At 33.1% G+C, this 27,859-nt stretch overlaps 1 protein-coding gene across 7 annotated transcripts in view; it reads right to left on the bottom strand.

Annotated features, from left to right (window-relative positions):
* MGAT4C (MGAT4 family member C) overlaps positions 1–27,859 on the bottom strand; it is a 668,022-nt gene that overhangs the window by 348,645 nt on the left and 291,518 nt on the right. For all 7 annotated transcript variants that reach the window (XM_087814509.1, XM_087814508.1, XM_087814513.1 and 4 more), the window contains one exon: positions 25,728–25,838. The gene's annotated coding sequence lies outside the window, so the exon portion shown is untranslated. The remainder of the gene's footprint in view (positions 1–25,727; positions 25,839–27,859) is intronic.

Below are 27,859 nucleotides of genomic sequence, written 5' to 3'. Positions count from 1 at the left end.
AGCATTCCGTTGTATGTATGTACCCCATCTTCTTTATGCAATCATCCACCAAAGAACACTTAGGATGTTTCCATGGCTTGGCTACTATGTATAATGCTTCAATGAACATAGGCATACATATATCTTTATGAATGAATATTTTTATATATTTTGGTTAGGTACCCAGAAGATGGGTTGCTGAGTAATATGATAAACCTAGTCTTACTTTTTTAAAGTACCTCCATACTGTTTTCCATAATGGCTTGGTACCAGAGAAGATTTTATGAGCTTGACCCCAAAGGCAAGGAAAGTAAAAGCAAAAACTAAAATAAATTAGAAAATAAATCACTGGGAACACATCAAACTAAAAAGCTTCTTCACAGTAAAAGAAGCCACCAACAAACCAAAAAAAAAAAACAAAAACCACACAAAAAACACAAAAAAAACACAGGAGAAGATATTTGCAAGCAATTCCTCCCATAGAGACTAATATCAAAAATATATAAAAAACTCATACAACTCAACAACAACAAAAAATCATGTCAAGCCCGGCCAGGTGTGGCTCAGCAGTTGAGCGTCGACCTAGGATCCAGGCGATTGCGGTTCGATTCCTGGTCAGGGCACATGCCCTGGTTGTGGGTTCTATCAATGACTCTCTCATCATTGATGTTTCAATCTCTCTCTCTCCCTCTCCTTTCCTCTCTCTGAAATCAATAAAGATATATTAAAAAAAAAAAAAAAAATGACAGAGGGCCCAAATAGACGCTTTTCCAAGAAGACATACAAATGGCCAACAGATACATGAAAAGATGCTCAACTTCGCTAGCTATAAGGGATACGTAAATCAAAACCACAATAGAGACCACCTTGCACTGGTTAGAATGGCTATTATCAATAAAATAAGAAATAATATATATTGCAGAACATGTGAAGAAAAAGGAATCTTCATTCACTGCTGGTGGGAATGTAAACTGGTACAGCCACTAAGGAAAGGAGTATGGAGGTTCCTCAAAAAACCTAAAAAAATTAATTTTTAAAGAAGTGCATCAGAGGCTTGGTTCTGAAAAAATGACTTCAGAGCCCTTAACAAAATAGTCCACAATAAAAAGTTTAGACAAAACAGTTGAAGGGATACGAAATGTATTCAGACTTTGACAATGCTTCCAGGAGAGACTGGCCAGAATTTAAATGCAACTAAAATAATGGAGACTTTATTTCCAGCCAATGTGGCATCATGAGTGTTTCTTAAGTTTTATGTCTTGGGAGAAAAATTACTCCACTTATATCTACTATCTCCACCAGGAACTCTGTTATGCAAACTTCATTTTTGTGTGTCCCCATGCTTCTCTCTCCATCTTCCTACTTTCTACACAGTCACGCCCTCTTACTAAGTAATTCAAGAATAAGGTCTTGGAATACTTAAATCACAAGCTTTAGAAATAAAATTAATATTTTCTCAGAAAAAAATAAATAAAATGCAACTGAAAACCTATCCAAAGGAGTAGAAAATGAAAAATAAGGTAAGTGAGCTTTCAGTACCAGCTCTTCTGACAAAGAGAGCAGTATAGAAAGGGCCAAGTTCAGAGGCTTTCCCATAATGCTCTCTATAAATTACATCTCTATGATTCACTAATCAAAGAACATTTCTTCATCTTTGAAATGAAATGAAATGATATGATCAGCTTCTAAGTATCAGTAAAATATTACATACTTGGATGTATGTCACTGCCTAACGTGGCATCAGATTCACAATACTCATTTAGGAAACAAGTTCTCAGCCATCACCATTTACCCAAAGTCCAAATGGAAAATTAAGAAATCAAGAATATCACAGAATGAATCAAAATACTGAAATATTTCATGTGGTTATAGTTTATTTATAAATAGTGGTTATAATTTAGATAGAGGAAAATTAAAGGTTATGTCAAACAATTAGCACAATAATCTACATGCTCTGATATTTCAGAAATTTATACATCTCCACTCAACTGAATGAAACCTCAAGGTTCCATAGACTTCACAAATTATCTGATTTTAATTATAATAAAAGAATATGTGTCATATGAGAATAGATGTTTAATTTTATGCATGTTTAAATAACAGCAAAATATGACCTTATTAAAATTTCACTATTTCTCAATAAAATTATTTTCTCCCCTTATATAACAAAACATGTACATTATGAAAAGAAAATAATCTTTAATGAATTTTAAAACTTAAACATCTTACTACCATTATCTGTGAAGACGTAAAACAAGTATGTAAGTACATATAAGTATATGTAAGCTTTATTATGCTTTTCTGTAGCCTTTTTAATTAAAAACTCTGACACAAAAACAATCTACATAATATCTTTGATTAGAAAAATTTACGTGCAAATAACTAGGTTAAATTATTTTTTTTTGTAAATTTTAATGGGATTTATTCCAAATCAAACTAAAGGTTTCTAAACTATTATTATTATTTTGCAAAAGTAATTTACCATGACATTCTCTTGACACTTTATAGTTCAATGATGAGCAAAGACATTAGTGTTTAAATTTGTAAATGAATGGCACATATTTTTATTAGATGTGAAAATCAGTACTTTATCCTATTACACAAAATTAGTTAAGTGCTTTATTTAAGTAAGAGTACTTGCTTTTGTCTTTGTTTAGAATATATACAACATACATTGTTAAAAATAGGACTTCAATTTTATTAATTAGTTTATTTTATATTTTTAATAATTCCATATTCTCTAAAAAATATGTTCCTTATATATAAGTTTAGTTTTCATTTATTCAATAGTGTGCTTTAAAATATATGGTAGAAATGAATGTATTTATTAAAGATATTTTCATAAGGTATATAATAAAGCATCTTTTCTGAGTATTATAATTTTTTGTATTATATACCAAATTATAATAAAAGATGCCATTTAAGATCATACATAGGGTTATGAGGTAACAAAAGGGTATAAAGAAGAAACAATTGTGTCACATTTGACCACTCTTATTTATTCTAAAATAAATGTGAGAATATTGAGTATGCAGAGTTCAATATTTGTGAGGAAGAGAAAAAAATTTGGGTGAACTTTTTATTTGCTTAAAAATGCATACTTTGTTGTGGTTCAGTAGGATTAATGTCATTTTAAACTGAAAGTTACAAGAGTTGGATATTACTTTTTTTTTTTTTTAGTTTAATCAGCTTGCCATTTGGTTCAACTATCCCCTTGGGGGAAATTTGATTCAGTGTCATAAAACTGTTTATCTTGTATAAATCTGTGAATAAATCATACCCCTCGCTACTCTGTAAGGTCCGTTTAGTACACACTTGGTAGAAAGACAATGTTTTCCCAATAAGATGAAGACATATTGTAGCCTTCTGTCTGCCATAAGGTTTAAATCCAACACAGAAATTTATAGCTGCTTTTTCCTTTGTGCAAGCACAGTCTAGTCAAGCATTAAATATCCAGTTAACAGATATCCAATAGTCACAAAAGAGTTGACAACTTAAATTACTTAGTTATAATCAAGATAAATAGCTACCTAAACATGGGCGTGTACTGCAGCCTGCAATGCAACCGACCCTAATGTCGTCGCCAAGCAACTTCCCAGGGCAGATTGAAAACACTGCCTGTAATTTGATGGAATCAGAACACAGGCCCATTTGAAGGAATGACCAAAGCTCTTGTGTTTTAAAAAATAGTGTGACCATAAAATGTATTTAAACGCACACATGGGTGACATCAACATGACATTCTGTTTTGTAAAATGTATGCTTCATAGGTATGAGCCTTAATAGATATATGACCTATCATAGACTTTCAGTTATTCACAATATATATAAGGAGTAAAACCATTTTTTTATGAAATAAATTGAGTGTTTTTAACAGAGTTGTAACATTGTTTAGGGAGATTTATGTGAAGCAAAAGATAACTGGAACAAAATAACTTATTTTTCTTAGTCATTCATATAACTGGAATAAACAAAATAGACTTACACAGTAATTATACATATATCTTCTTATATATTGGAGATTTTAAAATTACTTATTTTATTTTATATGTATACAGATGTTTGCTTTCCTAAGTGTTCTATCATAACTATATTGTCTCTCTTAAATTCGCATGCAGTATATAGTCTATTATTGAAGGAAGAATTATAACAATTTTGGGTAGGCAGACACATATCAAAAATAAATTCTGTAAAATTTGTCACTCAAACTTTAGTGACAAGTCAAGCTTACTAAATTATTTTTCTCATTTTTTCCTCTTTGAATACACAAATAGGTTGTATTTACTGTTATTCAAAAGGAAAAATAGAACTTTAATTCCCATATTTTCAGAATAAAATGTCCATCTAGTCCCTTGATCATTTTTTCTGTCTTCTAAATAATTAGTATCTAACTTATTTTTATTTTTTCCAGAATGCTTTGTGGTTATATGGGTTCAGTCATTCAATGACATTTGCAAAGACCAAAAAAATTTTTCAGGCATTTCCATTCTGATATGATTTCCTTTGACGACCATAACTGTGTTTGCTGTTTGGGTTGTAGCAGTATATAAAGTAGGGAAAGAAAGACTAAGCTTATGAATAGGTACACTAGACATCTAAGAATGCAAGAGGATTTAGAAAGGGCAAAGGATCCCACTTCATTACACGGTTCGGTAATGAACTCTAAATTCCACAGTACTCATTCCACTAAATTACTTTATTTCTGGAAATCAGCTAATGCAAATATGAATGAAAAGTATCTATAAGTTTATTTATTGAGCAAACCAAATTTTATCTGAGATATATCATGTTCTAAGAATTGTGCTAGGTATTAGAAATTAATAATAATAATAATAATAACAGCAACAACCATAATATGTCATGATAGAAGCACCTAAAGAATCCAAAGTCAAGAGGGTAATAATGATACTGCAAATTAGCATTTACAGAATCATAGTGTGTTCTGGACATTTAAGATCTTTATATGCATCTTATTTTTCATTAAAACCTTGTTTTAAAAATTGTTATTACTTTTCCTAATTTATAGAAAAGGAAACTAGGATGCAACATTTTTAAATTTTAAACAAAACACTAGAGTGGCAGAGCTGTTACTTAAATTTATTTTACTTCAGAGTATATTGTGCTAAACCCACTGAACCCTTTTCATATCTTACTGGGTCTCTGCATCGGACAGGGCTGATCACCCCCGGCTCCTTGACTTGCACTTCCGCGGCCGTTTCTCTTCCTACCTCTGTGGCTTCTCCTTCTGGTGTCCTCTGCAGGCTTCTCCACTCGCCCCACGCACAGTGGGGTTTCTCAGGGTCCTGCCATGGGCTCCCGGGGGAGCCCTTCCATGCTTATGGCTTTGACTCTTGGCCAAGGAAGTGAGAGTTGACCTCCAGCCCCCACATCCCTCCTGGGCTTCTGAACTGCAGTTCTGCTGCCTTTGGGTGCACAAACAACTTTCGTAGCCCAGATGGCATTTGCTGTCCTCTGCAAACCTGTCTCTTTCGGGTACCTGCTGTCGCCCCAATATCACTCAGGAGCCAGACCAGAAACCTGCTTTCTATCCCTGCTTACTTTTTACCCCCCACATCCAATCTCTGAAAATTGTCAAGTTTGCCTTCCTAACATCTCTTGGTTAGAGTAGAGCCACTCCCACTGTCATCAACTGTCACCTGGATTATTGTGACAGCTTCCTCCTGTTTCTCTGTCACACAGCCAGAGTTGTCTTTCTAAAATGCATAGCAAGTCACTTCCTGGCCCACAACTTTCCATGGCTCCCCTCTTCCTTCAGGACAAAATCCAGACCCTTAGCATGGCTGAGACTTGTATGAATTTTTAAGATGCATTGATATAAATTTAGTTATGAAATGTGCCTGTTCTTATTTGTCTTTAGATTGATAACTGTCTATAATGATGTGCGAGATCTAGAATAGAGGCAAAGAGATCAGCTGTGGAGCCACTTAAACAGATAAGTTAGATATTTTAAAAATTACTTGAAATAAGAGTCTAGAGACTGTGAATTAACTAGATATTTCATAGATAGAGCTGAAATTAATAATGTGGGAGGTGTTTTTGAGGAAGAGTAAAGAATAAAGGATGAGTTCACTATTTTAGGCTTGAGCTAAAACATTAAGTGAAAGAGATAGTAATGAGAGGCAAAGAAGATTGTTCAGAGTAAAGTTAATGAAATGAATTGCTGAGCTTGACCATAAGGTGCCTACTAAACGGAACACAAGAATTTGGAACTCAGAAGAGTATACACATCCAGAAATGTAAATTTGCAAATGACAAATTGGTGGAATTATGTCCTAAATTTGGTGGAAAAGAATGAGATTTATTGCTAGACTGTTTGGCTCAGTGGTTGGAGCATCGGCCTTCAGACTGAAGAGTCCTGGGTTCAATTCTGGCCAAAGGCACTTATCTGGTTGCAGGCTTGATCCCTGGCCCAGTTCGGGGTGTGGGGGGGAGGTGCCCAATCTCTCTTTCTCTCTCTCTCTCTCTACTCCACTCTCTCTGAAAAGCAATGGAAAAAATAGCCTCAGGTGAAGATTTAAAAATAAAGAATGAGATCTATTGCTTGAGAGGTATGAATGGTGGATTGAGATGGTATGAAAATTCTCTTGTGAGAACTTCTATCAGCAAAATAGAAAGAGAAGAGACAGCTGAAAGTCAGGAGACAGGGAAGGTGTGAGTAGAACAGAGATGGTATAAAAGATTCATGACGATAACTGTTCAAGGGAAGTGCAGGATTGTGATGTTGCTGCGCCAAGGGGCTCACCTGAATTAGCGCTAAGGAAGTGACCATAAAACCAGCCAGCAATGGCGTATGGTTTTCTTCTGCCACTTTCGTCTTTCCAGGTGAAGACACGAGGAAGGGTGGGAGGGAGGAGAAAGAGGGAGGGAGGGAGGGAGGGAGGGAGGGAGGGAGGGAGGGAGGGAGGGAGGGAGGGAGGGAGGGAGGGAGGGAGGGAGGGAGGAAGAGAGACAGAGAGGCTGTTTTGTTTAGTAACTGGTTACTAAACAGAATTGCCTGTGCATAGTATATACTTAATAGTAAGTTCTGACTCTCTAGAACAAAAAAGCATTTCAAGGAAGAACTTTTTCAAGAAAATGCTCAAGTAAACTCAGGGGTGATTTTGTGGGTGTTGTTTTTTTTTTTGTTATTTTGTATTTAAAAGTATATAAGAAACCATTTGAAAAAAGTATTTTAGAGAAATAGAAACAAGTAAAATGAATATTTTGATATTTTCTATGCTTCTAAATTAAATTTCAAAGCTTGAAGTTAATTGACTAATGTGGGAAATATACCTGAAGATTATAAGAATTCATTTTAATTACTGTTAAACAAATTCTCAGGCAAGCAAATCATATGCATCAATCAATATCCTGTGCAGAAAAATAGACTTGCTTTTCCATTATCCCCCTTGTGAATATAGTGTTTATAATATTATACTTGTTCAGCAAATGTAGCAAGTTAATCCTATTCTCATAAGAATAATTTCAAACCCAAGAGTCTCTTTTATAAAATGCTGGGCACACATTAGCTATATTTTATTGATATAGACAATATATGAGTTGTCAGAAAAAAACTCATTTTTTTAGCACTCTAACAAGATTTTCTTAACTGAAGATGTTTTAAAACAATTATGTTACTTTTTGGTGAGCCAAAATAAATTTAGTTTATGTTGAAGATCTATAATCCTAATCACTGTGTCTTTTCTGGTTTTTCTAACTATGAACCTTAATGGTTGACTGCTCGATAGGGGATTAGATGTCCTGCTACAAGTGTACTTGTTGCTTTAAACCAAATGGGGAAAACTACTTATTAATTTAAGCCACTTTTCTCAAACTGACGTTTTTCTGATTTTATCAGTAGAAGTAGCAGCTATCTGAACCTGCTGCATTTTGTGTTAAAAATGATTGTTTATTTTATAGTACAAATGCCCCTTCTCCCTGCAAAGCAAATTTAACCTATAATGTGACTGAGCCCTAATTTGTACTGCATCACATACAACTCTATAACTGTGATCTATGGCAAGATGAATCTTGACTTTTAATTGGTGATGTTAGAAAAATGTCCTTTCTTTACTTTACACTGGCATCCTCGCAGCTCTAATGGACAGGCAACCTATCAGAAAACTTGGAGGAGAGGAAGGAAGGGGTGAGAGGCAAGGTGACACCTGGACCCCAAATGACTTCTTTACTCTTCATATCTAGCAAAAGGAAATTACATTACCAAGTAAACAAATCTGAATCACAGAAGAGAGCTCAATCATTTTGGGTGTTTTAACTGGGACACTTTGGAATAGCTCCTTGAAAGATGAGAATATCAGACTCCTTTTTCTCAACTACCATTTATTCTGCACTTATTAACATTCATGGTATACTAGTGTTATGCTAATGAATACATATACAAAGATAACTACAGAATGATGCCTGTGAGGAGAGGAGGTGATTATGGAGAGAGGTGACAATCAGGTAGAGGGCACATGAACACAGAGACATATAGTATATTTTTGAAGAAGTGATGAAATATATGAATTTAGGGTAGTAGGAAAAGTCCATAATATTAAAGACCTTGATACCAATTTAAGTTTGAATTTTTTGCCAATAAACAGTGGAAAGATTATGAATAATTGAAAAATTCTAAGATGCTCAACCTCACTAGTTATCAGAGAAATGCAAATCAAAACAACAATAGTATAACACCTTACACCTGCTAGGATGACTATTATCAATAAAACCAGAAATAAAAAGTGTTGGAGAGATTGTGGAGAAAAAAGAACCCTCATTTGCTGCTGGTGGAAATATAAACTGGTACAGCCACTATGGAAAACAGTATGGAGGCTCCTCAAAAAATTAAAAGTAGAGTCACCATATGACTTAGCAGTCTCCTTTCTGGATATACACACCCTCAAAATTGAAAACATTTATTTGCAAAGATATATGCATTCCTATGTTTATCACACCATTATTCACGGTGGCCAAGACATGGAAACAACAGAAGTGTCCTTCAATAGATGATTAGATTAAAATATGGTACACATATACAATGGAATATAACTCATCCATAAGAAAACAAACCAAAACTCGAGACACAAGAACAGTATGGTGGTTACTAGAGGAAAGGGGAGGTAGTAGGGGGTACAAGGGGTCTAATATATGGTGATGAAAGAAGATTGGACTTTGGGTGGTGGGCTCACAATGAAATATGCAGGAGAGGTATCATAAAATTGTACATTTGAAACCTATATAATCCTACTAACAAATGTCACTCCAATAAATTACTATTTTTTAAAAAAGCAGCAGAAAAAATACAAAAAAGAAAGACTTTTCAATGCTTTTTTAGGCTAAAGTACTCTTTGTAAAATAAAGTGAAACATTAATGTAAGCATATTATATATTTAAATTTTGCAAAACGTATTAATGGAGATGATTTATTTGCATTTTCTATCCCTCCCAAGGAACATATAACTAATGATTCTATTTACTTGCTTTCACATAAGATTTATTTAATTAAATTATAAATTATATAAATTAAAATAAACAAAAATATATTGCAATTAAACATTTACTCTGACTTTGAATGTGGGTACTTGTACATATTTTTTGACTAGTAAATGTTTGATTCTGAAAATTTTTTAAATATTTGTACATTCAGATTATTTGCATGGGGAATATTTGCAATTGGGAATTTTGTTGCCACCTTAGAGAATGTATAGTGTAGGGAGAAAATATATAGTATATTTTTGTAACACTAATAAAATGACATGCTAATTAAGGCCTCAGCTTTAAGGAGTACTTAGTATATCATAGACTTTACAGAGACTATCATATTTATTTCTCAAAAACAAAAACAAGCATACAAAACTATAAAATACCTACAATTATTATGCTCATTTTACAGAGGTGAAAAAATAATTCTTAATGACATGAGTGTTTTGCCCAAGATCATACAATTAAGAAATGGTGGAGACAGTGTTAGAGCCCAGTCACATCCCCAAAAGTTGTATTATTAATCACTGTACTGCTTGAGTACATTTCACAATTATCTATTCTAAAAGTATAAATCCATTGCACTAACTTTCTTGTCTTTTTTGTTAAAATAGCCAAAGCCATTTCAAAGGGCTTTTTATAAAAGTTTATAATCTAAATTTTGTCATTTCCAACCCTACTTATATTAATTGGAGGTAAAGTGAATGGACAAGGCATATAACTTGAGAGTCACACATATAAACATAAGTCTGGGTTACGCCAGAGTTGTTAATGGATTGCGTGAATACCTAGCACAAAATATTCAATGAATAATTATTTACTTTTGGGGAAAAAATGAATGCATTAATGTATGAATTAATGTTTAAAGAATATTTCAAAGAACTGAGCTCAATAGCAACTGATTATAAAAAGAAGAACTAGAAAGGAGAAACAAGTAAAAAAAAAAAACAGTAAAGTTTTAGGTAAGGTAAAGGAAAAAAGAGTATTAAAAAGATCGCAAATATAACCTAGGAAAGGAAGAAAACTGAACAATGTTGACTAGGTTTTGTCAAGAAGCCATTTACGGCTCCGTAAAATAATGCCGGTAAAAGGTTGAGGTCAAATATTCTGCTGAAATGAGTTCCTAGAAAAATCTCTTCTTCCCCCCTTATTTTTACCCAACACAATTTTCAAACCTTTCTCCATTTTTGAAAGTTATTATTGTTATTTCAAAAAGGTTTAGAGAATAGTAAAACAAAAAGTTTTAAAAATATTTCACCCACAAGATAGTGTATTTCAAATATATTTATAGGAATCATGAGGAAAACAATGTATCATTATTTCTCTTCATATTTCATAACTTCGTGATGTTATCATCTGCTATATTACTATAATCTAAATATTAGGAATTAATAGAGAATTTAATTAAATAGCAGAATTTCTTATACCTAAATTATGAAGTCTTCTTAACCTTCTTAGGTCCACTAAAAATTCCAGAGAAAGACAAGTACCATATGACTTCACTTATATGTGGAATCTAATGAACAAAATAAACTAAAAAAAAATGGAAACAGACTCATAGATACAGAGAACGGACTGACTACTGTCAGAGGGGAAAAGGGTTGGGGGGATGAGTGAAAAAGGTGAAGGGATTAAGTACAGAAAAAAAATCTCATAGACACAGACAACAGCCTGGTGATTACCAGAGGGAAAGGGGTGGGGAAAAGTAGAAGAGGGTAAGGGGGGGTAAATGGTGTTGGAAGGAGACTTAATTTGGGGTGTTGAATACATAATACAATATACAGGTGATGTATTATAGAATTTTTCATCTGAAATCTATATAATTTTATTAACATCACCCCAATAAATTCAATAAAAATAAAAAATTTCATCTGAAAGTCCTCCATCTTAAACCCTAATCCCCAAGGGCTTGAACCCAGTAACATTAAAAAGAAATAAAGAACCTTGGTTTTTCTTTCAGCCACTTTGTGTTATATATATTCATTATAGTTTACATATTTATGTAAGCTATAATAAATATAAATTCACCTCAATGCTGTTGCAGCTTAGCCAGTTTTCCAAGAAATTTGTACCAAAGTGCGTAGAAAAGTCACAGTACACAGGGCAGTGGAGAGTAATTTTGGTATTTAAGTGGAAATGAAGCGACAAAGCCATTTTACGTCATAAGCTTATCTTGTGGTAGTTGGGTGATAAAAGGGAAGTGAGCCCAAAGAATCAGTGTGGTTGTGATAGCGTGAGAGCTATGTGTGATGACACTGGGAGAAGAAAGGTTAATTTTGTTTCTACTTATTGGGACTTGGAAAAAAAGTGAGTGGAGATCATTTTGTATGTATGTGTTCAGTGGAAAGGCAAATTTGAAGCAAAAAGCGATAGAAAAAAAAAGGTGCCTACACTTAGCATAAATATTACTATGTTCCCTTTAGTGAAGAAATTGCCAATAAAACCCATGATTTTAAAAAAATCATTTTAAATTTGGTTCTGCAACTCTGGAGTATGTATGTAGATATTGATAAAAATATATTTTCCAAGGGTTGACTTTTTAAACTAAATTCTAAGTAGCAAGTCTATTCATAAATTCTGTAAATTTGAGCAAAATTTATAACACTACAGAGCACTGGGCCAAGTTGTAGCAACTTCTAATATGAAGTCACTGCTAGGTGAATTCCCAACATTACCAGCCTCTCTTCCTAAGAAATGACCCATAAAAAAAATGACAATACTCTATAAAACACATTGTGTTTTGGTGTTTCTAAGAGTTTGGATTCTAAATAACCTAAGGTTAGTAAACATTGTAGTTTAGGAATATAATCCAATCCCATATGGCCTACCTCTTGAATCATTTGGCCATAAAAAACCCATGTATAAATCATTACTTTTTCTGGTAAAATATGAATTATATAGCCAACTGAGATATGGGTTGAAACTGTGAATATCCTTTCAAATTGATACACATTTCAAAAAAATTATTTTCATAGTGAAAGAACCAAACAAAACATAATTTGGGTCAGAATGGTAACAGCTCCTTCTGATAAAACATCTTAAATGTGGGTCTTTTTTACCCTTTTTTTATTTTGAATGTCTCCATATGGCAGAAGTAAGAGAAAACATTTTTACATAATACTATTCATGGTCAAATGCTCAATTATACTAAAAAGAGTTTAGGACATATCTATGTTTAATATTACTATTAACCTTCATGAAATAGTGACTATAACATTTAGATTTCCAGAAATTGGGCCCTTAATACATTTATCAAATCTATTATTAGTCTTTAAATGTTGAATTCAACTGAGGTTCATGACTTTTCTTTTCAAAATCTATCTGTTATATATCATAATTTTACCCTGAATAGCCTTACAGAAAGATATTATTCCAAAAATTCATATTTCACAAATACAAAATGTAAAAAAACACACACAGCAATCCCATACAGCATCCCATAGTGTTAAATATATTCTGGTATAGATTCAAAGACATACAAAATATGTAAATATGAATCAGGAACAGAAGTCATTAGCCTTAATCTGTAAGCCATTCACAAGAGTCCATCGATTTAGTATATAGACAAGATGAGCATAGTAAAAGAAACTAATTTACTAATGTTTCGGTATAAAATGTAATTTTTCTTGAATCAAGGCTTAGAATTGGGTGTTCCTTCAGAGACAGAAGGATACAAAATGACGGAAGGACAGGAGTCAAGGACCCCATGAGGAATGAAGATGGTTGGTAGTAAGTATTTTACCTCCCAAACATCCTTCTCCTCAAAATCTGCCTTTGCATCATCTCTATCCCTCTTTTCTCCCACCTTCATGCTGGCTTAAACACAGTTAACTGAAGTACAAAATTCTATCTGCCAATAAAGTTACTGCCCCAAACCTTGGAACTGTGAAGCCCTAGGTAGGTGCCTTAACCATTAAAAATAGAATTTAAGAGGAGCCAATTTCTTTTCAAAACTTACTCACAGATCAGCTAAAAGAACATCAATATCTCTGAAAGTGTCATGCACTTGGAAAAATATCATTTGTCAACTTTTGACAATCTTAAAAACCGCTGTAGCATGTAAAAACACAAACATGCCAAGAGCTCTGGTCGTAAGGGCGCAACGGAGCCTAAGTCTTCTGGTCAACAAGCAACTTCTGTGTCAAAAAGGCAGTATTTTAAAAATCAATTTTTATGCCCATGGTAACTCTCATTTTGAAATGAAACAAAAACTATGTGTGTTTCTCTTTATAAAATGATATGGGTCAGTAGTTTGGTTAGAACCAAAAAACTCAACAAGGATACTGCAAAATAAAATTTATACATGCAGGCAATTAGGTTACATTTCAATACACTCTTCTGAAAAGTTTTGTGGGTGTTTACTTTATTTTTTGGAAAAGAATTAAACCAGCTATTCTGCAGTGGATCCCTCCAGCAAGGGCTTAATGTATCTGATTTGTCAAAGTCAACAGTCCTGCTAATCTTTCCCACCAGTGTCAAACGCTGAGAGCTATCGCCTGCTCAGGCTGCTGTGTGTTGTAGGGGGAAGGTGGACGATGGGTAGAAAGCCATCTGCCCAAACATCAGAATAAAATGGGCTCCTTGAGCACGGCTACAAGAAAGATGCAAGAAGAGTTAGGAAATCTGCTGTGTTTTATGAGATTTCTTTCGCAGTCTCTCCTTGCCTGTGCTGTTTGCTTGAATGCAAATAATTCCTAACTTCACTACACCAGTTAATGAATGTTTTAGCACTGACTGTAAAATGTTTTCTATTAATGTCAAAATGTTATATGTCTTGCTGCACTATATAGTCAGGGTGAAGTGAATAAAATAAAATTAGATATGAAATCTTTTGAAAGCTTTAAAGTAATATTACTATTACTACTACTTAATCCGAAATAGAAATGTTTAAGCTAGAATGTTAATATTGTATCAGTCTATAAATATTCTATTTAAATAAAAAAAAAAAACTGTCTTTGAGAAGTTTAAGAAAAAATATGGCAATCATATTTATTTTTAATCTTATAAAATGGGTGTTATTATTTTCTATGTTAGAGATGAAGAAATGCAGTTGTACAAAGTTTAAGTTAATTGCTTAAGTTCTACAACTGGTGGATAATGAAATTAGGCTTTGAACTAAGACTGTCTGATTATATGGCAGTTGTTTTAAACCATAAATTATACAGAGCAGGCTTGGGGAACATAACAGAAAAGAATCTCTGAAGATTCGGGTTCAATTGCATCTCTGGCTCATTCACAAAAGTGTGCTGGAAAGTCCTATTAGCTTGATACAATAAAAAACGAAGCATCAAAATCCTGATACTAAAAATTTAATTTTTTGTTTTATTTAGTGTTGAATCTTATCTGGGCAACAAAGAAGGTAATGTTCATACAGTCATCTACTTTTCGGGGTCTAAAATCAGTGACATTTTGTCAACAGTGAAAAATTTTGATATATAAGAGATTATCATTTATCTCTATATATTATATATGTACATCTATAATTAAATAATTGGTATGTTTTATTTCAAACTGTAAAAATAGGCAATAATAAAGTAAGTTAAAAATCCCATATTTGATATATTGCATTTTTTTTTTCTCCTCTAACCAATAGAAAACATAATTTAACTCATGACCAGGCTAAATTTAGTATTTTAAAAATATGTTGTAGAAAACTAAATAGGAAATGGAATTTTAAAACCTATATGCAACTATGTAGCTATCTTTTTTTAGGTGTGATTCATTTTGAACTAACTTTTGTTGTTTATCTCAGATCCTCACTCCTACATTTACGTGTGGTTTTCAAGTTCCACTTGGTCCAAGAAATTACCTGAATTCAAGATTTAACTATCAACTTGAAAGAAAATTGATAGTTCCCTTGCTATTGTTCCAAATATCTGCAACATAATTTCTCTGCCTTTCTATGTAGTTTCGCTTAAGATTCTACTAACATATTTGAACAGCAGTTAGAAATATCTCTACACCGTAAGACCTTGTACACCATCACTGGCATAACCTGTGAGACAATCATGATTCTTCATATTTTTCATTTCAATAAACTGAGATCCAGTGAATTTAAGTAATTTTATCAAGATTACAAAATAAGTGAGAGTGAAAGACGTGACCTAGTATAGGTACTAAGGTCTTATATCTATTCCCAAGGTTCTCCGCCTGGGGCATGGGCCCTTCTCAGGCTTTATTTAGTTCAGTACCCAAAGTGACTACCAGGAGAACTTCCAGTTTCAGCTCTTAGTGAAAGCTGCCCACAGCCTGACCTCCAGTTGTCCTTTTGAACGCTTCTTTCCTTTATCTAACTGGTCATGAAAACACTTCATCCGTCTGGCATACCAGTATTATAGGGGGTTTCAAAACATGTTCCATGGAGCTTGGGGTTATATTTGATTCTATTGAATTCACGTTGGAAACTAAAAGATGTGTTTTTAAAAATGTGAATATAACCCCTAAACATTTATGACTATGAATTTTCATCTTAATGTTTCAAATATTTCTAAGATTTTTCTCATTAAAACAACAAGTTAAGATATAGAAAATTATTTACACCAGTGTTATTTAGGTATTTGGGGGAGAAAACAAACTAACAAATGTAGCTTTTTTCTAAAGTTGCTCTCACCTAGGGCAACTTCAAGCTGCATGCATTGTGAAAATAATATTCCATACACATTACTGGTGCCACTTCATTTCACCTTATAGACTTCAGGGTGTCACTGTTCAATTTCTGGTGAAGGATCTGACACCATCCATTTTTATTCTACTTCAGATTCTCTTTAGCTTGTAGTTAGCATTTTCCATTCTCTGATACAAAACTCCCTCAAGGTCTTTTATAAATATGAAAGCCTTCCTTGTTTCTTTTCAAAAAACCTTGAAAATATTTTCCAAAACTATGTGTTTAAAGCTTTACATGTTAACTTAGCACCAATATATAAATATAGTAATGTTTTTCTTTAAGCAGAGCATATGTAAATAATAATTATGAAATTTAGACAACTGAAAAGCAAATCCTGAAAAATCTCTACTTTATACATTCTACAATGAAATGTTAGTGAGTGTATATGTTTGTGTGTTTTATTTTGTAGTCAAGAAGTTGATGAAATAGAAATAATATTTAAAATGGCTTATTTCCTCTACCCTCTAGAATTTATCACAACATAAACTAGAACTCTTAATGTACTGGGATAAGTATACTTAATAGAAAATGTAAATTTATCAAAATATGTAAAGAGAAGGTAAACAAAAAGACAAATCACAGTATGAAAACATATATGGTTAAGATAACATAAATAAGCTAATTATATATCAGAATAAATGTCACTTTGTTAGTAGAAAAAGCCCTATGTTAATTCCATTATAAAGTTAATAAGTATATAAACTCAAGTATACAACTCTTTGCATGCAAGGGCTATCTTACAAATTATTCTGTTATTTGAAAATATACTACTTTACTAAAGCGTAGTTTCTCAATTAACTTTTTTCTCTGATTAACATCTAGGAGGTAAAATATATTCCATAGAAGAAGATAAGTGTTTGTGAGAAAACATTTAATCTTTGGAAGCGGATTACTCTTTACTTCAAAAAGTTTAGCAAAATAAATTCAAGATGACTTAAAAGTGATAAAGGAAAATCACAAAATGACACAAAAATCCAAAAGTTGTTTACTAAAGTCAGAAATATCCTTCCTAACCAGGTCTAAAAAAATACCTCCCAAAACAAAAATTGAATTAGATTGATATAACTATATTACTCTTATTGGGGAAAATTTTTAGTATTTTATAATTCATACTTCAATGCACTTTATGTGAATTGAAGATGTAAAGGAAAACCTGGAAAAATATTTGCAGCATATGTGGACAAAACAATTTTTTTCACTGCATGAGTGATTATTACAGTAATAAAAAATAATTTCATTCTGTCCAACCTATTAACATTACTTTTCTTAATTTTTTCACATAAGGTTTTTAGTTTGTTATAGTGGTTTTTTATTATTGACAGTATTAGAGATGTTCCCCATCCTCTCTTACCCCCCTCCACCCAGACCCCACCCCACCCCAGGCCTTTACCACACTATTGTCTGTGTCCATGGGCTATAAATATATGCCTATATGTTCTTTGATTACTTATAGCCTTGATATCATTGATATGTAGCTTCTTTTATATTAATATAATAATAATATAATAAAATTTCTTAGCATTTCTTTAGATAGTAGTGATAAATTAGGTTATTACTAGAACATATGCATCCTCTCCCTCCCCTATATCCATGGGCAAATACTAAAAACAAGGAGTATAGATTAGTGAGTTTTCAACAATATAGAGAGAAGTTTTTTAAAAGGTGTAAATCAGTTGTAAGTTAATAGAAATTAAAAAAATGAGTAAGATGTGAGAAATTTTGAGAACAAGAAATTGTAGAACTTGACATTTGATTATATGGCATAGTGTCAGTCATATGTGATGGAGAAAATTAGTGTATCAATATTTATAGACGGACTACAGAGAGAACGATGGTTATTAAAATTGGGGTGGCAAAAAAGGTTCATGCAATGGTAACCTAGCAGTGATATTAAAAGTGGAAGACAGCAGGGCTGCCTGTGAACATTATTATTTAAACAATTTATACTTCAGATATTTAAAAATAGTAATGACTAACTTGTTCACAGTTATATATGCTAAGCATTCTTATAAGTGTTATATATGTGTTTTCTTATTCAGTTGTCATCATCATATGGAGACTGGAATATCATGTGCATTATATTAATGAGAACGTTTTTATTTCTTGCCTAAATTCACAAATAGTAAAGAGTGATGGCAGAACTAAAGCAAACATTGTCAAAGATAGGACTTCATGGCCTTAGCCACTAGCTTTGCCTAAAAGGAAAATTAATTCTAGTGGCTAGAATTAAAAGGAATAAATGAGAACAGTTTTCATAAATTCAAGTTTATTTATTCTTTATAAACATATTTATTTCTAAGAAACACTGACTCATCTCAAATCTCATGTATTTGAGATCCAGAATAACTTGTATGCTTGAAGAGTCACCTTTGCTCCTTTCTCTTTTTTTTAATATATCTTTATTGATTTCAGAGAGAAGAAGGGAGAGAGAGAGAGATAGAAACATCAGTGATGAGAGAGTCATTGATCAGCTGCCCCCCCACCCCCCACTGGGGGACAAGTATGGAGAAATGTTATAGATGAAATGAGAGAAATGGTCAAAGCAAGATCAAGCAGGATATTGGAGTCTACATTGAAGAATTTTGATTTCATTCCAAGAGCAGAGAGAAATGACTGTAGAATTCTTAAGAACGTGTGTAACATGATCAGATATATCAGCTGTATGTATCCTTACTACTTTTTGGACTAGGATGAATGTTCACATATGTACATTTTCAGAAGTTAGTATCATTAAGCATGAATTTAAGCCTATTTTCCAAAGTCTAAGTAGCCAAAGTGTGTTACTTAAAGCACTATTCTTAGGATATGCTCTATGAAAAAAAAGTTATTTGGGCTAAATTGGGCTAAAGAGCTGGTTACATATTTTAAAATATTTCTCCTTGAGAATAAACAGTACATATTAGAATCCCAAAGACTATCAAAAGTCTTAAAGTAATGTGTTTAACCCAATATTTCACAAATGTGTATGACCACAAAACTTTTCTTATCATTTAATACATACTGGCATTACGTAAAGCTAAAGCTTTTTTCATATATTCCATAAAACAAAATCCCAGGTCATTGTTTCTCAAATTGCTCCAGGAGACCTTGGTGTATTCTGGAGCCTCTTTTCATTTGCAAGTAATGGTGCAGGCCCTAGGGCTTAGAAACGTTCCTCTCACTTCAAACATTTAGGAGTTCATTTGAATAAAGTCCCATCTTGATTTAAGGAATGAAATTCAATGATATAGGAAAATAGGCTACCACGTTCTTTAAATAAGGTATTTTTTTCCCTTTAGGAAGTCTATTTAGTTTGTGGCTATAGCTAACTCACAGATCCAATGAGATTTAATTTTTTTTTTTTTTTTTTTTTTCAGAATTAGCTAACTTCACTAGATAAATGTAGGGCACAACTCTAATTATAGCTAAGCATTTTGCACCTCTGTGCCATTGATTATAACAATCAGATAAGAGAATAAAGTTCAGGAGCTGAGTTACATGATTTGTAGCATCCCATTCATTGTGAACTTGAGGAATCTCAATGACAGTATTAAAAATGTGGACTTTGCAAGAACATAAAATAAAATAGATGCAATAATTTAATCTTTATATATGCATATATATCACAATGCTTTATTGAAGTTTTTAAACCCAATGCACCATTTTGAGAGAAACAGCACATTTGTATAAATTTTAAATTTACAAAGACTTCTATATTTACAATTTCATAGTTTTCCCTTTTACCTTGTATGTGTTTTAACAAATGTGTAATGATATGTATCTACCACGAAGCTGTTGTCATCAAAACAGCCTGGTATTGGTACAATTCCAGACATATAGATCAATGGAACAGAAAAGAGACCCCAGAAATAGACCCAAGCCATTATGGTCAGTTAATATTTTACAAAGGAGGCAAGAGTATCCAATGGAGTAAGGACAGTCTCTTCAATAAATGGTGCTGGGAAAATTGGATAGATACATGCAAAAAAAGGAAACTAGACCACCAACTTTCACCATACATAAAAATAAACTCAAAATGGATAAAAGACTTAACTGTAAGTCATGAAACCATAAAAATCCTGGAAGAAACATAGACAGTAAAGTCACAGGCATTTCATGTAGTGAATTTTCACTGATACACCTCTTAGGGCAAGAGAAACAAAAGAAAAAAGAAACATATGGGACTGCAAGAAGGATCTTGTACCCTTTGGGACAGTATGGATGGACCTGGAGAACATTATGCTAAGTGAAATAAGCCAGGCAGAGAAAGACAAACATCACATGATCTCACTCATATGTGGAATCTAAAGAAATTAATAATCTGATGAACAGAAATGATTCAATGACATGGAAGCATGGATCGGACTGATATATCTCAGAGGGATGGATGGGGATGGGTGGGTGGAGGGGAAGAGATTAACCAAAGAACTTATATGCACATATGTACAACCCAAAGACACAAACAATGGTGTGCTGAGGGACTGGAGAAGGGAGCAGGTGCAGGGTCGAAGGGGTCAATGGGGAGAAAAAGGGACATCTGTAATATTTTGAACAAAAATTTTAAAAAGTACTTTCACTGCTCTAAAAACATTTATGCTCTGCACATTCATTCTTCCCTCCATTCTCATTCCTGTCAACCACTAATCTTTTAACTGTCATCACAGTTTTCTGGACTGTGATAGTTAAAATCATACTCATTGTAACCTTTTCAGCTTGGCTTCTTCCACTTAGTACAATAATATGATATTAAGGCACCTCCACATCTTTTCATGGTCTGAAAATTAATTCCTTGTTAGCACTAAATGTTATTCTATTGTCCAGATATATCACAGTTTTCATATTCATTTACCTAACTGAAGGACATATTGGTTGGGTTCAAGTTTTAGAAATTATAAATAAACATGTTATAGGTGTCTGTGTACTGGTTTTGTGAGGATGTAAGTTTTAAGTCATTTCGGTAAATTAAAGGCCAAGAAACACAATTGCTGACTCACATGGTAAGGGTATGCTTAGTTTTATAAGAAATTGCTAAACTGTCTTCTAAAGTGACCATACCATTTTGTAATTCCAACAGCAATAAATAATTGTTTCTTTTGTTCCACAGCATTTGGTGTTGGCAGTGTTTCAGATGTAGGCCATTCAAATATTTGTGTAGTGGTATCTTGTTTTAATATGTATTTTCCTATGACATACGATGTTCTATACCTTTTCATATGACTATTTGCCCTCTATGTATCTTTTCTGGTGAGGTTTTTGTTCAGTTATAATGGGTTTTTGCCCATTTTTTATTGAGCAGTTATATTTATCATTAAGTTTTAACAATTTTTGTATATTTGCATAATAGTCTCGTTATTTGTAGGCTACTACAACAAAACACCATAGACTGGGTGGTTCATAAACAATAGATATTTATTGCTCACAAATCTACAGGCTGGGAAGCCCAAGATCAAATGTCCATTAGATGTGGTTTTTAATTTCAAATTTCATGAGTTGTAAGAGGGGACATCCTTGTCTTTTACCTGATCTTAGTGAGAAATTTTTTGGTTTATCACCATTAAGAATAATGTTAGCTGTACTTTAAAAACAAGTTCTTTATTCATTTAAGAAAGTTTCCTTCTATTCCTACTCTGCTGAAATCTTATATTTTACCCATAGCATATCTTTAGGTAAATAGATAAGGCACCCATTTTTTTTTACAGATAAATAGACTGAGCCTTACATTTGTGATAATTTATTTATATGGAAAAGTTTAAAATATGAAGAAAATACAGGAAACTGGAGAGAGCAATACAGTAAATATAAATTTGTTAAAGGATTATTAAGCCTAAATGTAATATGATGATATTTTGCAATGAAGTCTGCTTCTGGAAGTGTTTCTTGTATTATTTTACTCTTTAGGCTTAAAGTATTTTCCACATGAGTTATGTCAAGCATTTATCTCTCTCTTTTAAATACACACATACATCATATAGCAGATATCATAATATAATACACATATGTTATATGTATAGTAGATGTATATTTGTGATGTTTAAAAAAATTAAGGAAGTAAAGGTGAAATGTTTTCGAGAATAGTAAATAGTTAACCCTTATTTGCTGTGAGGAGTCCTGATGATAACCGAAAAGTTTACAATGGATTTATGAACTCAAAAGCCAAGTGCCTACTTCAGAAAGCCTGGAAGAGTCATGAAAGTATAGTAAGATTGGAGAGAATTGGAAATAAGGTCATGGAAATGTTATATGGAAAAATCAACTCTGAGAAGTTTGTGCAGAGCAGCAGAAGAATATAGATGCATCTAGAGGGGAACAGGCTGGTCCAGCCATGGATTGGAGATACATGAAGTTAATACAGAGGGCCTCCAATGGAAAGGACTTAATGGAGAAAATAGAATTGGAGATTAGGTATAAAGAAGACTTGACAGATTAAGGCAAATGCCTGAGAGTTCAAAAGCATAGACTGAGCATTAATAAAAGTATGTGTGCTTCCTCCCACCACAAAAGGTGGAAGGAAGAGAGTGATAGGTAAAGATTAAGTTAAGTTTTTTAGACTTGGAGGAAGAAGAACATGAGGGATAGAACCAGAGGCGTGGATACATGCAACAGACTGACAGCGTTGGGGTGGGTGGGGGGACTGGATGAAAGAAGGCGAAGAGATTAGCCAGAGAACATAAATGCATAACCCACAGGCCCAGACAAGGGTGGTGATGGCCAGAGGGAAGAGGGTGCGGGGTGCAAGTGGGGGTGCAGGCCGGAGGGAAGTGGGCAAAGGGGGGGAGAATGAGGACTTTTGTAATAGTGTCAACAATAAACATAAAGTTTTAAAGAAGCAGTATAATAAGAACATGGAAGAACTGGCCATATGATTTTTATTTTCTCAATGAAATGAAAGGCAAGATTAGCAGCTGTAAGAATACCAAGAGGGCAAAGGAAATTTGCAGAGTAATAAAAACAATAATTTTCTAAAAAGCAAACTTCTCAAACAATGCCTGGAAGGAAAAAATATTTGCCAAAGGTAACTTATTGCTGTTCATAAATTTCAGTCCTTTTTTTTCTACAAAAATAAAGTGCAAGAATGCTCCAATATGGAAGAGATAATTTTACCCAGAGTGAGCATGCAGTTTGCTGGGAAGACATCTCTGTATAAAGGGGCCTCTGCTCTGAGCCATAAAAGACAGATAGAACCTGGACATGAGACAATAGAAAAAACAGTGTTCTCAGCATCAGTAGCAAAAATAAAGGCTTGAAAGTAAAAAATCCTGGGACAGCCTGCTGTGCCATACTCACTGCGGGTCAGAGGTGTCACATTTGCGTCTCTTTTCTATCATCTCAAATTGTGTGTGTGTGTGTGTATGTGTAAGTGTATGTGTGATAATAATTGCAGTTTCTAAAGGCAAAAATAATTATATATACAGGTGTGGCAAAAGTAGACTTATAGTTGTGAGTACACAGAAACAATTTGTTCTTGTATTATGATTTATTAATAACTGTGTTATTTTCCACACTAGCAGTTGTAATCCTACTTTTGCCCCATCCTGTGTGTATATATATGTTCTGCCCATCTGAAATTGACTTTGGAATTTGGGAAGTTAGAAGCTAAGGGAATCTGCACTTGGCTACTGATGCCTGCTGCGTGTGCCTAAGGGCAACACGCTCTAAGAGAACAGGAGCTACATAATGTTAACTGATTTTTAAAAATTTTTCCCCAGCTCACCTTCAGACCAGAATCCTTTACAGAGGCAGGGCTGTCTTTCTAGTTATTTCAGTACAATGTTCACAGTTGAAGCATTTAAAACGGGCTGTATTATAGAAGCATGGAACAGACTGTGGAATCTCAGAGGGAAGGCGGGGGTGAGGGAGTCAGTGGGGAGAGATTAATCAAAGAACTATATGTATATATGCATAACCCATGGACACAAACCATGGTGTGGTGAAGGCCTTGGGGGGGGGGGTGCAGATGTGGAATGGAGAGATCAATGGAGAAAAAAGGGGACACCTGTAATACTTTCAAAAATAAAGATAAATAAAAAATAAAATAAAATGGTTTGTATTAAATGTACATATAATTCAAAGGAAGGTTACAGGAAAAAGATGGCATTGTTACAGTTTTTCAGACTCATGTATAAAATGGTGGCTATTTTTAAATTTAAAAAAGTAATTCTCATTGCATTCATTTTTGTCCCCGATTCTTATTGACTCTGTAAAATATTCTTATCTATATGTCCTTAGCCAAAACCTCAATATAAATTAGTTATTTTCAAACACATTGTTGAATGGTCATTAAATCTGTACAGATACTATATGTTCCATCTCTTTTATGTTATATGCTTCCTCTTCTTGAAAAAATTTAGCAAGGTATATAGTCAATAAAGACTACTGAAATGATCAAATGAACATGAATATTTATTAGTGACCTATTAAACTGACATTGTGAGTTGCTTATACCTTTGAAGCTGAGAATTCTACTCTGGGGTAAATCCCTAAACAGATTTACACACACACACACACACACACACACACACACACACACACACACACACACACACATATACTACACATATATTAAAAAACACATAATTGAGCTACTGAAAGTTTACTAAAGAAATTGAGCTAAAGAAAGTTGACTTTAAAAACTTTACTTTAAAAGATAGATTTAGCTTTAAATGCAGCTGATTGGTTGTAAAGTATTTTTGATATTTACATCGTTGTTTTCTAAACAAAGGCTTACAAAGAAAATGAACGGTTATATAAATGCAAACTAAAAATGATAAGTTTCTATAGGAATTACAGTGCTGAATGTGCAAATCTGCCATTATGTAAAATTAATTTTGTGCATGTCAAATATTTGCATATACTTACACATGTGTATAAATATCTAAGTGTGTGTAGACATATCTGGAACCATTTTCTTGCCATTTTAGACATACATAAATTTAGGTAGAGTTTATAACAGGTAGAGATTTTTGTGGTAATATTGAATATTGAAGCACATTAGAGGTTGAAGAAATTTTTGCAAGAACCAAAATGTTATATTTTGTGTGTATGTGTACTGTTACATTATTTGGAGCTAAAGTGACAAAACTCATATGCAGGCAAACTCACCCAGAACTGCTATTTCCAGCTTTTCCAATTTTTAAAATGAAAAAGACTTTAGAGTAATAGGAAATATCTACAGGTAAACTCAAAGGCAAAATTTGGTTGGGTTCTTGAAGCTTTATGGAGATGAGCTGCTGGGCAGTAATAACATCACTGGTCAGAGGATAACTAAACATATGGTTTCCCTCTCAGTCATGGATCAGAATACTGACTTTCCCCCCCTTCATCTTGACCAGGAGTTCTACAGTATAAAACATAAAACAAAACCACATTTCGTTCAACAGAAGAGTAGTTTAATACTCCCTTACCTCCAATACAAATTTAATATGTGCAATATGACTTACTGCTTCACTTTTATTTTTCTATATAACATACACCCCAAAAGCATTATGAAAAAAACAGTTCAAAAGAAAAGAAAACAGTTTATGACTTGTAACATAGAACAGCTTCTCTGCTCCCTGACCACATTACGGTTTAAAAGGATTTTTTATCAAACTCTCACCCTTGCAAAGAAAAAGAAAGCTTCTCTTACCAGAGAGGAATAAAGCTTCAGCCTTGCTATAACGTTTTCTGCAGCTCCTGTTTGAAAAGACAGATCCAAAGCAGCTTTGTGCATACAACTGATCTGGCTGATCTCCAGTCCCTGCACAAAAAACAGTATAATTGGCTCTCAAAAAAGTGTTGTAAACATTCATCATGATGGCACTTGCATGTTGAATCTAGTCACTGTTACCCTAGTAGACTTTTTCCAAACAGGCCAATTTTACAATTCTATTTCCAATACTTACTGTTTGTTTCTATTTAATGCTGAGATTAATATTGTTAAAACACACACACACAAAGAAACAAAAACATGAATTTGTGACTGCCAGCTCTACTACTGTGTCAAAACTTTTGGGTTCTGAAACTGTGATTCAAGAGAAATGAACAACAACAACAAAAAATCATTTAAAACCAAGACAACATTGATAAATAAATTTACTTGACACCTGTATATCTTTATTTTTAAATTTAACAATATTCAGTCCATTACTTATATGTTAACGATTATCAGCATTAAGTCTCATTTATTCACTATTTGATAAAAGTCAAGCGAACATCCCACATCTCTGTGCAGAAGCCACATCAATAATGCCCACACATACCCTAGAGTCTGACACCAACTGTGCCGGGGTTCTTAATCTCGTTAAATATTCCACTGTTCCTTTGCCCAAACCTTCAAAAGGGTTCAAACACAATCACATTCTTTAATTTTTATGGGAGCAACGAAGGGGTCACATAGCCTGGGCTTTTTTCTTGTTTTTAAACATTCAGTTTTTAGGGGAGCATAAACTGATTATAACTATGAGTGGCATATTCCTGTTACCAAGAATATGTGAACACAAGATAAAAAATAAGCCTCGGCAAAAAAAAGTCTCAAATTGTATCACTTCTCATGATGATCTAAGCAGTACATCGATCTTAGAACTACATGTAATCTTTGCCTTGTTTCCCACATGTATAAAGCCTGGTTAACACTTATCAGCAGTGATACTACTTGAAAAATATGGATTAAATGCACAGGAGTTTGGGTGGGGTGTTTTTTTTTTTGCATTTTTATACCTGGTAGTTTATTTTTTCATTATACAAGTTAAACAAGTAGAATAAAATAATGTATGACTATACAAATTATGATTGTATAAATCTCAAAAAAATACAAATTATTACAATTTATGATACGTCTCCTACAAAAAGCAAAAATTTAGATATTTTACAAGTGTAAAAATTTCTGTATATAACTGAGCCCTTTAAAGGCTCTTTAATTGTGTTAAAATAACCTAAAGTCTTGAAAACATTTCTTATTTATATTTGTGGATCTCAGTCGCATTGAAAGATTTTGATTATATTTCAGAATACTACAAACAGATCTGCATACCACTCTTCTAAGGACACAGAAGATGAATCTCATTATGTTACTTAGGCAAGGTGTAGGGAAGAAACCCTACCTACTCTTTTTTTCAAGGATAGTATCAGTCAAATATTTTTAAGGGCTGTGTCAACTATTGTCTCCCTTTATAAAATTTTCCACTAAAATTTTTTAATTCTTTCCTCAAAATAGTGAAGAGGGCACTATTGCTCTCCATTTTACACACGAGAAAACTAAGGCTCAGAAAGGATAAGCGATTTGACAAATTACAACAGTAAATTCTTAACTGTAGGGCCTTCTGATGTTCTACTGTGTCCTAGAAACATTTCTTCTAAAACAATATATTCAATATATTTTTTTAAAAGAATTCATTTGATTTAGCTTGCTGATCTGAAATAAGGGCAAACATTTAGAAGATTTTTTTTTTTTTTTGTATTTGCCACTGCAATAGATTAAGAAAACTAAAAATCTCTGTCTAGGCCTGATTTTGGAAATAATTTGCAAAAAAAAACTTTGAAAATATAATTCTTTATAATTTTAGTTTGAATATGTTTAACATTTAAGAATTACCTATTAAGTGTCTGCTATGTGACAGAAATTTTGTTAAATTAGTGAACAAGGTAAATACCTTTCCTTTATTTATGTTATTTTCAGCCTTCTTAATTACAATGATTAAAATTGCCTAAAGTTTTCATCACTGAGAAAACAGTAGCCACTGTATAGGAGCTTCTAACTCCCCCAATTGGCCCCTGTATCTG

This window comes from Miniopterus natalensis, chromosome 2 (genome assembly GCF_054644295.1).
Source record: "Miniopterus natalensis isolate mMinNat1 chromosome 2, mMinNat1.hap1, whole genome shotgun sequence".
NCBI lineage: Eukaryota > Metazoa > Chordata > Mammalia > Chiroptera > Miniopteridae > Miniopterus > Miniopterus natalensis.
The sequence above is the reverse complement of the archived record's forward strand: the minus strand, read 5'-3'. Positions and strand labels throughout refer to the sequence as shown.